Source organism: Rhinopithecus roxellana, chromosome 5 (genome assembly GCF_007565055.1).
Source record: "Rhinopithecus roxellana isolate Shanxi Qingling chromosome 5, ASM756505v1, whole genome shotgun sequence".
In the NCBI taxonomy this organism is placed as follows: domain Eukaryota; kingdom Metazoa; phylum Chordata; class Mammalia; order Primates; family Cercopithecidae; genus Rhinopithecus; species Rhinopithecus roxellana.
Genome location: NC_044553.1, coordinates 30,701,374 through 30,715,548, shown reverse-complemented (window position 1 = coordinate 30,715,548; position 14,175 = coordinate 30,701,374). Strand labels below are relative to the sequence as shown.

The following is a 14,175-nucleotide window of genomic DNA, read 5'->3' as shown; positions in this document are numbered from 1 at the left end:
CAAAAAATACAAAAATTAGCTAGGCATGGTGACACATGCCTGTAGTCCCAGCTACACAACAGGCTGAGGTGGGAGGATCACTTGAGCCTGGGAGGCGGAGGTTGCAGTGAGCCATCGTGCAACTGAACTCCAGCCTAGGTGACAAAGTGACACCCTGTCTCAAAAAAAAAGATAGTCCTTTAGTGTAGTGAGGTCAAAGATATTTAAATATACAATAATAATTGATGTCACTGACCCAGTACAGTATACTATATACTTTGAGGTGTTTTATTTCCTCCTCGTAATATTGAAGATTTTGAACTAAGTTACTTATAATTCCCTTTTATTGTATGATTGCTGCCATGTATTTGCCTTGTACGGCTAGGATTATAGTCCTAAGCCTTGGAATGAAGTAAACAATAGTAAATATACAGGATTCCCTGGATCAGTGGTCCCCAGCCTTTTTGGCATCAGGGACTGGTTTCTTGGAAGACAGTTTTTCCATGGATGGGGTAGGAGGGATGATTTCAGGATGAAGCTGTTCCCCCTCAGATCATCAGGCATTAGATTCTCCTAAGGGTCACGCACATGCAGTTCACAATAGGGCTTGCACTCCTGTGAGAATTTAATGCCGCAGCTGATCTGACAGGAGATGGAGCTCAGGCGGTAATGCTCACTCACCCACTACTCACTTCCTGCTGCATGGTCGAGTTCTTAACAGACCATGGACTGGTACCGGTCTGTAGCCTGGGGCTTGGGACCCCTGCCCTAGATCTAATAGATAAATCAAAATAGAATAGCACTAACAGTTCTATTTGTTAAAACAGTTAACTGAATATGTAACATGATCACTGTGCCAGAGGATAAGTAGATTGCCAGACTGGAAATGACCTGTCAAGCTCATGGAAATTTTATCTTATTAAGCTTATTGTGGTAGAGAGGGAGGAGGGATTTTGCAAAGGGAAATGATTTGTGATTAACAGATTTCTTTGAACAGACTAATTCATGTGATAAACACTAAGACTTTTTTTAGGCTTAAACTTTTTTTTCCAGATCACAAAGTGATCTAAACCGTTAGGGCTTTAACAAATCTACTTCCACAACTGGATATTGGTAATTCTGTTTTGCACTTTAAACATCAATTGGCTTATTTTTTAAATCTCATATTTTGTTTCTAAATAATGAGAAACAAGAAAAGTTTTGACTCATTTGCAAGCCTTTGTCAGAAAATAACACATCGCAAGTGTAGACAATCCTTGCTTAAAATTAAAAACTGAGTATATTGGGAGGCTGAAGTGGGAGGATCACTTGAGCCCAGGAGATTGAGGCTGCAGTGAGCTATGATCTCACCAGTGCACTGCAGCCTGGGTGACAGAACAAGACCCTGTTTCAAAAATAAAATAAAATAAAACCTAAGTATAATATCATTACAATTTTTTCCCAAAGGTGGGCATGTTCCTGAAGATGACCATTTTTTACATTGACTTTTAAAGTCCTAGAGATGGCTTGATGTACTGTATAAAGTTTTTGGTCAAATGAATGGAATTTGTAGAATCTGTTGAAGATCATCTTGAGATTAAACTTACAGAGTTATCATTCTTAATGCTCTTCATGAAATTGTGTTTCTGGCTGGGCGTGTGGCTGACGACCTGTAATCCCAGCAATTTAGGAGGCCTAGTCCTGCGGATCACTTGAGGTCAGGAGTTCAAGACCAATCTGGCCAACACAGTGAAACCCTGTCTCTACTGAAAATACAAGAATCAGTGGGTATTGTGATACGTACCTATGGTCCCAGTTTCTTAGGAGACTGAGGCAGGAGAATCTCTTGAACCCGGGAGGCGGAGTTTGTAGTGAGCTGAGATGGCAACTGGGCAAGAGTGAGTGACCATCCATCTCAAAAAAAAAAAAAAAGAAACTATGTTTCAACATCAGTGTTTCTTGCTTCATGATGGGTATAGCTAGCCAAAACATTACTAAAAATATTAAAACTGTAAATGTCAAAATCTATGTATCAGTTTGTTGTTACAGTGTACTATTCTCCTCACCTATAATATTGGACTCCTTGAAACCAATGTGAATTTACCTGTTATTCTATGAGGTGACCTACTGTTGTTTTTCTAGAATAGGGAGTAGAAATAGATGACTGTTGATGGTGAACTCTACCCTGTAAAGCAGAATTATATATTTACCTGACTTGCTTGATCCAATGACTACTGTCTATCACCCTGAGAAGAATATTCAAGCATAGGTGTTCACTGCTACTTCACTACACTGGCTAAGATTTCTGGGTAGACCTCACTGGGCTCCTGGTCTCTATTTCCATTAAGACTCCTTTGCCTTGCTATAGCAGCCTGAAAAATTCCAAGAATTTTAGTAAGTTTTTTTTCATCTTCAGAGAGGACACATTACTTGATGTAGAGTGGAGGCAGTCACTTTTGCATATTCTGTGCTGCTGAGGCAATTTCTGCTATTCGTTCCTCAGAACTTCTTGGGTTCGTTTAGCTTCTATGAAAGTATTCCTTTTTCCAGAGAGTAAAAGTGCTACTGCCTCTATAATTTGGACTTCCCTACTTAAACTATTTTAAGGTACTTAAAACTATCTTCTGCTTCACAAGAGCCTTATTTTACTTCATTTCTTTCTTTGGGTTCCTGTTTTGCAAGGGCAAAAACTGAATAAAAATTATAGCATTCTATTTTCCAGCCACAAATGTGGTCCTCACGTCTTTCTAATTACATAATTCCATACTCCTGAGAGCTAGAATTTATTAAGTGAAAAAGTTTTGTATTTTATTGAATCTAAGCTGTCATCAATGGAGAAATTCACTATTTACCACTAAGAAATAAGTCATGCCCAATTAAACTGGGACACATCGCTGATTGTAAAATGCATCCTCGCTTTGGGAGACCGAGGTGGGCAGATCACGAGGTCCAGAGATGGAGACCATCCTGGCCAACATGGTGAAACCCATCTCTACCAAAAATACAAATTTTAGCTGGGCATGGTGGCACAGGTCTTTAGTCCCAGCTACTCGGGAGGCTGAGGCAGGAGAATCGCTTGAACCCGGGAGGCGGAGGTTGCATTGAACCAAGATCGTACCACTCCAGCCTGGCAACAGAGACTCCGTCTCAAAAAAAAAAAAAAAAAAAAAGCATCCTAACTTCATGAATGATAAAATGTGAACAGTTGTCCATTTTGGAGAAATGTGTGTGAAAGAAAAACTTTCGAAAGAAGCACAGAGCCTAAATAAGCGTAGGAGTGCTGGGTGCAGTGGCTCATGCCTATAACCCCAGCACTTTGGGCGACCAAGGCGGGAGGATCGCTTGAGCCCAGGAGTTTGAGGCCAACCTGGGCAGCATAGGGAGACCCTGTCTCTACAAGTAATTTAAAGAGAAAATCAGCTGGGCGTGGTGACATGTGCCTGTGGTCCCATTTACCCAGAGGCTCTTGAGCCCGGAAGATCAAGGCTTCAGCGAACTGTGATTATGCCACTGCACTCCTCCAGCCTGGGTGGCAGAGTGAGACTCTGTCTCAAAACAAGCATGGGAATAAGTATAACATAACTCCATTGGTTTTTAGAAGGGGCTAGCCTCTGTAAAATTCTAGGGATGATTGAAGTATGATTCTGTTCTTTTTGTCTGGATCCAGTTCAGCATCACAATGACTTTAAAGCCAGAGCACCACAATCTTGATTTCTATTTAGCTTTTAAGCCTATTTTAATCCATTTTTTTTTTCCAGAGTATGGCATACATCAATTGTATAAAAGAGATGAAAGAGGTTGAAAGAGAGAGGCAATGAATTAAGGAATAGCAATTAGTAAATAATAGGGTTCTAGAGAGGAAGTATGCATTCAATTTGCTCTGCAGAACAAAACCGATTTTAGGCAGGGAAGAAAGGAAAAGTTTTAAAAGGAAGCTTTTAAAACAATAAAAGTGATTTATTTTTATAATTTGATATACCCCAATGATTCTGACTTGTTTCTACATTCGTTATAAAGTACTTAAGATCTCATGGCCCTGTATTTTCATTCTGTTCTCAAGACCCATTGTTTTCTTGTGAACTTTGGGACTGAGATAACAGTGCAGTAGATGGGGGTGGAGGGTTGGAGGTAGGGGTAATTAAAGAGAGTATTCTCTTAGTGGCTGCGTGACCCCCACAGTGGATAGGAAGTGACTTGTAGCTGGGCAGACATAACTATATCAACAGATTAGTTGTGGCTATGTTTTATGGTCAATTCTGTCCTTCCCTGTATTTCACAGGTTGAAGCAACAATGTTAAGAAGAGAAACTCAAAGAAAAATGGAACAGTAGTGGGCAAAACTGTGGTTTATTAAGTGTGATCATTCTCTATCATTCGGTTTCCAGCTTCCTTAACTTTTATTCCTCCTTTTCTCTATCCTCACAGAATTGCTGGAATCCACAAATACCAAACTATGGCCATTGAAGCTGACTTTGGAGGTGGCAGCTTGGTTTATCTTGCTTATTTTCATCCTGGAGATCCTTCTTAAGTGGCTATCCAACTTTTCCCTTTTCTGGAAGAGTGGCTGGAATGTCTTTGACTTCGTTGTTACCATGTTGGTAAGGATAGAGATCCTGAGGGTTCCTTTAGTGGGATGAGGAATGTGCCTAGGTGAATCGAAAGGACAAGAAAAGTTAACATGATAATAGGAAGAAACAAAAATTGACTTAACTTCCTTCATTTGATTTTTTTTCCTAAAACTAAACATCAGTCATTGCAGGAGTTGTTGGTATTAGGAGCAAGGTAGACTACAACATCAATGCCAACAAGAACATCTGCCAGTTACTGAGCACTTATGAAGTGCCAGGCACTATTTTAAGTGTTTTCCTTACATTACCTCATTTATGCTCCACGACAACCCAATTAAATAACCATGAATTTTATCCCTCTTTTTATATTTGAACAAGTTGAAGTACAGTGTTTAAGCAACTTGATATAGAAAGGTTGAATAGGAAACAATTCTCAGAGAATGCTGTTCAAGGGATAATGCCCAGGGAACAATGAAGAGGATGAGATGAAGAAGGTGCAACTGTGCCTGCGTGCCTTGGGGTGTATTTTACTCATAATCTGTGTGTTTTCCACAGTCCCTGCTTCCCGAGGTTGTGGTATTGGTCGGGGTAACAGGCCAATCGGTGTGGCTTCAGCTTCTGAGGATCTGCCGGGTGCTGAGGTCTCTCAAACTCCTTGCACAATTCCGTCAAATTCGAGTTATTATTTTGGTCCTGGTCAGGGCCCTCAAGGTGATTTGACTGTTGCAAGCTAAAGCAGGGGGCATGGTAGATAAATATGAGGGCTTAACCTAGAATGTGAAACAAGTCGGCCGGGTGCAGTGGCTCACGCCTGTAATCCCAGCACTTTGGGAGGCCAAGGGGGATGGATCACGAGGTCAGGAGTTCGAGACCAGCCTGACCAACATAGTGAAACCCCGTCTCTACTAAAAATACAAAAAAATAAAATAAAATAAAATAAAGCTGGGCTTGGTGGTGTTTGTCTGTAATCCCAGCTACTCAGGAGGCTGAGGCAGAAGAATAGCTTGAACCCAGGAGGCGGAGGCTGCAGTGAGCCAAGATTGTGCCACTGCACTCCAGCCTAGGCGACAGAGTGAGACTCCGTCTAAAAAAATATATACATGTATGAAACAAATCTTGGTGGGTCAAAGAAGGCAATGAAACGTCCTGTGATATGTTATTGGATGAGAAGGGGCTGGGGACAGGTGCTGTGATTCAGAGATGACTGGGTTCAGGAGTACAAGGGAGGGTTTGGTGTGGGATTGCCAGGTGGGCTTGACTGGGCTGTTGGTGGAAATCAGCCTAGTCTGGCCCACATTTGACTTGAGGTTATGGCCTCTAGAGCATGACCTTCCTCTTGATGTTGCTGCTCATCTTCTTCTACATTTTTGCTGTGACTGGTGTCTACTTCTTCTCAGACTACACCCGTTCACCTCGTCAGGACCTGGTGTACCATGTGTTCTTCTCGTAAGCAGAGCTGGGGGACAGCTGGGTGAGGGGAGAGAATTTGGCTAAGAGACCGGAAAGCTTGTCCAAAGTATAGTAATATAAAAAGTACAGTCTATTCCAAGAAACAAATAGAACACAATAGGGAGAGGGAAAGAGAAAGCAGAAGAATAGTGAGTGGTTTTAGCTCTGATCTTGAGAGTAGGGCAGCTAGTTCCATGTTTATTCTGGGTTTTGCAAATTCAAACCACACTGTCATCAGGCATCTTTTTTTTTTTTTTTTTTTTGAGACGGAGTCTCGCTCTGTCGCCCAGGCTGGAGTGCAGTGGCCGGATCTCAGCTCACTGCAAGCTCTGCCTCCCGGGTTTACGCCATTCTCCTGCCTCAGCCTCCCGAGTAGCTGGGACTACAGGCACAGGCGCCCGCCACCTCGCCGGCTAGCTTTTTGTATTTTTTAGTAGAGACGGGGTTTCACCGGGTTAGCCAGGATGGTCTCGATCTCCTGACCTCGTGATCCGCCCGTCTCGGCCTCCCAAAGTGCTGGGATTACAGGCTTGAGCCACCGCGCCCGGCCAATCAGGCATCTTTAAATAGCAGTACACTCCAGTGGTTAAGCTTGGTTTCTGTGTCTCAGTTACCTCTTTTGAAAAATGGGGGCCAGGCGTGGTGGCTCACCCCTGAAATCCCAGGACTTTTGGAGGCTGAGGCAGTTGGATCATGAGGTCAAGAGATTGAGACCATCCTAGCCAACATGGTGAAACTCTGTGTCTACTAAAAACACAAAAATTAGCCAGGCGTTGTGGTGGGTGCCTGTAGTCCCAGCTACTCTGGAGGCTGAGGCAGGAGAATTGCTTGAATCTGGGAGGTAGAGATTGCAGTGAGCCGAGATTGTGCCACTGCACTCCAGCCTGGCAACAGAGCTAGACTCCATCTCAAAAAAAAAAAAAAAAAAGATAAAAAGAAAAATGGGAATAGGCTGGGCACGGTGGTTTATGCCTGTAATCCCAGCACTTTGAGAAGCCAAGGCAGGTGGATCACCCAAGGTCAGGAGTTCGAGACCAGCCTGACCAACATGGTGAAACCCTGTCTCTACTAAAAATACAAAAATTAGCCAGGTGTGGTAATGGGCACCTGTAATCCCAGCTACTCGAGAGGCTGACACGGGAGAATCACTTGAACCCCAGAGGCGGAGGTTGCAGTGAGCTGAGATTGAGCCACTGCACTCCAGCCTGAGCAACAAAGAGTGAAACTCTGTCTCCATCTCAAAAAAAGAAAAAAAAAGGAATAATAGCAGTGCTACTGCATAAGAGTGTGGGGATAAATGTGGTAATGCATTTAGGCACTTAGCACAGTATGTAATATATTGTAAGTGATCAATGAATGTTACTCTGATTCTCAAATATGATCACTGGTTTTATCCCAATCTCTAAATATTACACGTGCACGTGCCTATTCCTGATCTCTGTCTAGAAAGCACTAATCAGTGCTCACTTGGGCAGCACATGTACTAAAATTGGAATGATATAGAGAATATTAGGAATGATATAGAGAATATTAGGAATGATATAGAGAATATTAGCATGGCCCTTCTGCAAGGACGACACACAAATTTATGAAGTGTTACATAGTTTTTTAAACATTAAAAAAGAAACATCACTGTTTTCTAGAAGGAAATCAACTTGAATTTCGAGTAGATAATCCCATTTATGAATTAGAATTCAATCTTGTCTGCGCTTCTCAGGACTCCGTTACACTCTTAACAGATAGTTTTGTAAGAGTATTGAGTTAGGAAAGTCCTAGAATTTATCCTATACAAGCTCTGATGTTTTCAATAAATTGTATATGGAGAACTAAAAAGAAGGGTATGAAAATTTAGATACCTTCCCAGAAACTTTTTACTTTTTTAGTGATTTTAAAATATCACTCATTTTATAATCTGTATATATTCATTATTTAGGATCACATATGTTTATGTAGCATACCCATTTACCTGCATATCATTTCATACCAGCAAACTAATAGGAATAATTTTGTGAATGATCTTCTATTTCACTAAATTTGCTAATTTTGCTAAATTTTGCTAAATTTGTGAGTGATCTTCTATTAAGTGGAGTCCATAGAGCAGTGGAGAATAAAATTTGAAAAAACGGCCAGGCATGGTGGCTCACACCTGTAATCCCAGCACTTTGGGAGGCCGAGGCAGGCGGATCACTTGAGGTCAGGAGTTCAAGACCAGCCTGGCCAACGTGGTGAAACCTTGTCTACTAAAATTACGAAAATTAGCTGGGCATGGTGGCGCATGCCTGTAATCCCGACTACTCGGGAGGCTGAGGTGAGACAATCATTTGAGCCTGGAGGGCAGAGGTTGAAGTGAGCTGAGATCACGCCACTCTAGCCTGGATGATAGACTGAGACTCTGTCTCAAAAAAAAAAAAAAAAAAAAAAAAGAACTAGTTGGTGATTCACTCATCTTTTAAAAATTCAGTTAATGCCTATTTATTGAGTATTTATTATACCCCAGGACTAATGGGATAGTGAGAGGTAGTCATAGATTATTCATGATAAAGGAGAATTTAGGCTGAGTGCAATAGCTTACACCTGTAATCCTATACTTTGGGAGGCTGAGACTGGCGGATCACCTTAGGTCAGGAGTTCGCGACCAGCCTGGCCAACATGGCAAAACCCCATCTCTACTAAAAATACACAAATTAGCTGGACATGGTGGTGCATGCCTGTAATCCCAGCTACTTGGGAGGCTGAGAAAGGAGAATCTCTTGAACCCAGGAGGTGGAGGTTGTGGTGACCCTGGATTGCGCCACTGCACTCCAGCCTGGGCAATAGAGTGAGACTCCATGTAAAAAAAAAAAAAAAAAGACAACTTGAAACTGAAGAATGATTAGCTAAAAACTGAGTATGGTAGAAAAGGAGCCAAAATCAGAACAAACTACAAAGAAATGCTTTACGTTTCTTTTTCTTTCTTTTTTTTTTTTTTGAGACGGAGTCTCACTCTGTCTGTCACCCAGGCTGGAGTGCAGTGGCCGGATCTCAGCTCACTGCAAGCTCCGCCTCCCGGGTTTACGCCATTCTCCTGCCTCAGCCTCCCAAGTAGCTGGGACTACAGGCGCCCGCCACCTCGCTCAGCTAGTTTTTTTGTATTTTTTTAGTAGAGACAGGATTTCACCGTGTTAGCCAGGATGGTCTCGATCTCCTGACCTCGTGATCCGCCTGTCTCGGCCTCCCAAAGTGCTAGGATTACAGGCTTGAGCCACCGCGCCTGGCCTACGTTTCTTTAAAAGTAAGAATGGTACCATTTTTGAAAGGTTTAGGCCTCTGTTTCTGTCTATTCACGTGCCTTTTTCTTTAGGGACCTCCCAAATTCCCTGGTAACAGTGTTCATTCTCTTCACCTTGGATCATTGGTATGCACTGCTTCAGGACGTCTGGAAGGTGCATGAAGTCAATCGCATTTTCAGCAGCATTTATTTCATCCTTTGGTTGTTGCTTGGCTCCATTATCTTTCGGAGTATCATAGTAGCCATGATGGGTAAGCATAGAGGAGGTGAAACTTGTTTGGGAAGGGTGGGAAGAAATTAGTCTGAAAGCAGGGATTGGTGGCTTATCGGTATAAAGAACCTAGTGTAGCAGGAAGGCTTGGGTTCTGGATGGGATACTTGGATTCTCCCCACCCAAGCCCTCTTCCCAGGTCTAGTCATTACCATCTCCCAACTGCTAATGGCCCTTTGGGGCAGTTACTAACTTTCAGAATATCAGGAAAGAGATGAATGAGGAGATGGCACGTCAGGAGGTTCAGCTCAAAGCTGACATGTTCAAGCGGCAGATCATCCAGAGGTCTGCTTCTCCCTTTTCAACCCCAACTTTCCTTCTCAAGGGTTTCCTGAGCTCATTTCTTGTTTCTGCTCCTTGACCCCACTTTTCCCTTTGTGACAGAAGATTTTCTCCCAAGGGTAAGAATTCTCTAGCTCTAGAACATTGCCTGATTCTTCATCCACTGTGGGGAGTCCTCCATTTTTTTTCACCCCTTGACTACAATTTGTTCTCCCCAGTTAGTTTTCTTCACTTTCTGATATGAACTCCTTTTTCCTTACCACACTTTTACTTGAATGTAACTGTCTTCGCTCTTTTTTTTTTTTTTTTTAATTTGCTTTGCAGGAGAAAAAACGTGTCACAGGAGGCACTGAGGTCAAGCCATAGCAAAATAGATGACAGGTTAGGAGTATGTACGTGAACTGGGATAGAAACACATGAAGGAGGAGAAGGTGGAAAACTAAAGATGAAGATTGGCTTTGAGAGAGAATTCATTCATTTAATAACTGCATATTGTAGTAGGTTGACTAGTGGCACCCAAAATAATATGTCCATGTCCTTACTCCCTGGAACCTGTGAATGTGACCTTATTTAGAAAAAAAAAAAGATCCTAAGTTAGGGATCTTGAGATGAGATCATGCTAGATTATCTGGGTAGGTCCTAAATCCAATGGCAAGGGCCCTTAAAAGAGATGAAAGAGGAGAAGACACAGAGAATAGGAGAAGGCTATGTGAAGATGGAGATAGAGGTTGGTGCTAAAGCCGCCACAAGCCAAGGGAGGCTGAGGAATGCCAGGCAGCTGCCAGAAGGTAGAAGAGGCAAGGAACTTCTCCCCTAAAGTCTCCAGAGGGAGTATGGCCCTGCCAACACCTTCATTTCAGACTCTGGCCTCTAGAATTGTGAGGGAATATATTTCTGTCATTTTAAGATACCAAGTTTATAGTAATTTGTTATGGCTGCCACAGGACACTAATACAGATAGCTTCAATGAAACAGATATGATTCTAGACCCCAAGTGTTTAGCAGTGGACAAAGAAAGCAGAAGCAAAAATGAACCCATTCACTCATTAACAAATAATTACTGACTAGATGTGGTGGCTTATACTTGTAATCCCAACACTTTGAGAGGCCAAGGCAAGAGGATTGTTTGAAGTTCAAGCCAGAAGTTCAAGGCTGCATTGAGACATGATTGCACCACTGTAGTCCAGCCTGGGCAACAGAGCAAGATCCCGTCTCAAAAATTTAGCAGGGTGGGTGTGGTGGCTCATGCCTGTAATACCAGCATTTTGGAAAACTGAGGTGGTCAGATCACTTGAGCTCAGGAGTGTAAGACTAACCTAGGCAATATGACAAAATTCCGCCTCTACAAACAAAAATTAGCTGGATGTGGTGGTGTGCTCCTGTGGTCCCAGCTACTTAGGAGGCTGAGGTAGGAGGATCACTTAAGCCTGGGAGGCTGAGGCTGTGGTGAGCCGTGATTGTGCCACTGCTCTGCAGCCTGGGTGACAGAGCAAGACCCTGTCTCAAAAAAACAAAAAACAATAAAGAACAAATAAGTATTGAATACTTAGTAGGTGCTTGGGATGTATCAATGAACAAAATAGACAATAATGCCTGCTTCATGAAACTTACATATTAGTAGTGGCAAAGAGATAATAAGCAGTGAACATATTAAGTAAATTAATCTGTTAAAATATGATAAGCATTATGGGAAAATTAAACGTAGAACAAGTTAAGGGAGATTGGGAGTAGAAGGTGGGATTGCAGATGTGTTGTCGTTTTGTTTTTTTGTTTTTTTTGAGACAGAGTCTTGCTCTGTTACCAGGCTGGAGTGCAGTGGTGCGATACCGGCTCACTGCAACCTCTGCCTCTGGGTTCAGGTGATTCTCCTGCCTCAGCCTCCCAAGTTGAGACTATAGGTGCCTGCCACCACATCCGGCTAATTTTTTTTTCCCCCCCGTAGAGACGAGGTTTCACCATATTGCCCAGGCTGGTCTCAAACTCCTGAGCTCAGGCACTCCATCCGCCTCAGCCTCCCAAAGTGTTAGGATTACAGGCGTGAGCCACCGTGCCCAGCCACAGATGGGTTGTAGTTTTAAACAGGGTAGTCAGGGTGACCTCATTGAAAAGGTAATGTGAGCAAAGACTTGAAGGAGGTAAGGGGATCACCATGTGGATATCTATAAGAAGAGTGTTAATAGGCAGATGAAACAGCTAGTGCAAAGGTCCTAAGCTGGAAGCATGCTTGTTTTGTTTGAGAAACAGCAAGGAGGCCATTGTGAATGGAGTAGAGTGCGCAGCGGGAAGAGTGCTGGGAAATGAAGTCAGAGAGATAATGGTGACATGATCCTGTAGGGTTTTGGGTGCCATTGTAGGGACTTTGAAATGGAAAGCAGAACAGAGGAGTGATATGAGGTGACTTACATTTAAGAAGGATTACTTGCTGTGTTGGTAGAAGAACAAGGGAAGGAGCAGAGAGATCAGTTGGGAGGCTATGCTGCTGCCCAGGCAAGAAATGATGACAGCTTAGGCCAGAGTGGTAGCAGTGAGTTAGTGAGAAAAGATTTATTTCGAAGGTATAGAGTCAGCAGGACTTCTTGATGGACTGGATATGGTAGGGAAGAGAAGAGTTAAGGATGACACATGAATGATTGAGTTTGGAAGTGCCTGAGTTGAGAGTTTGGGAGTTGTTTGGCTCTCATTATCTTATGCCCCAGCTTTAGGGGGTGGCCAGGGCCAGAACCAGAATAATGAGTGGACTAGTCATGTCTTGTAAATGTTTGTGAAGTCATGATTTTCTCCTTTCAGTTCAAGAGTTGCTGGTCAACAAAGGGAAAGTTTGGACTTATCAGAAGTGTCTGAAGTAGAGTCTAATTATGGTGCCACTGAAGAGGATTTAATAACATCTGCATCAAAAACAGAAGAGACCTTGTCAAAAAAGAGAGAGTACCAGTCTTCCTCCTCTGTCTCCTCCACATCCTCTTCCTATTCTTCCTCTTCTGAATCCAGATTTTCTGAATCTATTGGTGAGCCAAAGAACTATAATAATGAGTGTTTTCCATTTGAATTCAGACTACTCTATAAGACATCTTACTCTTGACAGGAGCTCTCCTACTGTATCTCCTTTCCAATTTTCTGGTCTTAATGAGTTTCTTTTTGCTTCTAATTTCCCCTGTCCTCCTTCTTCACTTTGGGTAAGTGTGGCTGTGGCCCTCTTTGCTCACTGTAAAAAGTGATTTCTTGCTGATGCACCCTTTCCCTCCTTGCTTCCTGTTACCTTTTCCCACCCCACCTTTCCACCCACACCACAGGATTTACCAGCTCTTACCCAACTTTTACAAATCTAGCCATGCTTTTCTGAAGCATTCCTCTCGACAGGTCATTTGGACTGGGAGACTCTTGTGCATGAAAATCTGCCCGGGCTAATGGAAATGGATCAGGATGACCGTGTTTGGCCCAGAGACTCACTATTCCGATATTTTGAGTTGCTAGAAAAGCTTCAGTATAATCTAGAGGAGCGTAAGAAGTTACAAGAGTTTGCAGGTATGGAGTTAAGGTAGTCATGGGGACCATGGGAATATATACATATAGCGTTTATAACTGTGGAGGAGGAGGGTGTCCACTATTCTGGCATCTCAGCTTCTCAATTTCTGCCTACACCTAAAATAGGCAAATTCTTGGTTTGGTTTGTCACATTCTGGGCATGTGTCCCACTTTTCCCTAACTGAGAGAGAATCTAGAAACTCTACTTCTGTAGCAGGGGACGCCCAAATCCTATGAGGTATGAGAGCTTATTTCCCAAGAAGAGAAAGTCTAATCCCAGTTGTTGGGAATTAGGACAAGGTAGGCTCTTGCTTGATTTGGGCAGCCCACCAGTTTCTGCACATTTATTGTCTCTGAAGATTGCATTTCAGACTTGAACAGCAGGGCCTAAGGCTCAATCTGGAGAGCTATGGGGGATCAGACAATGAACGGGAGGCCCACAAGTGCTCACTGTCCTAACTCCCTAAAGAGGTTTATGAATTCTAAACTTCTGTTTGTATCTGCCCCTTCTAGTGTCAGCCTCTATAAAGATAAATTTGTGATTTAAATAGTAGAGTTTGATGTAAACTGAGCACTATCTATTCAAAGTTATTTTTCCTAAATTTCATTACTTCATGACTAATTTGGATTCAGTTTCCCTCTAAAAGGGGGAAAAAAAAAAAGGCTGGGCATGGTGGCTCACGCCTGTAATCCCAGCACTTTGGGAGGCTGAGGCGGGCGGATCACGAGTTCAGGAGATCAGGATCATCCTGGCCAACATGGTGAGACCCTGTCTCTACTAAAATACAATAAATCAGCTGGGCATCGTGACGCATGCCTATAGTCCCAGCTACTCCAGAGGCTGAGGCAGGAGACTTG

General features: G+C 42.8%; 1 protein-coding gene and 1 pseudogene across 1 annotated transcript in view; both read left to right on the top strand.

Annotated features, from left to right (window-relative positions):
• Positions 1-14,175, top strand: part of STRC (stereocilin) — a 48,864-nt gene that overhangs the window by 4,795 nt on the left and 29,894 nt on the right. The window lies entirely within an intron of this gene.
• On the top strand, positions 7,434-7,582 carry LOC115897803 (annotated as a pseudogene).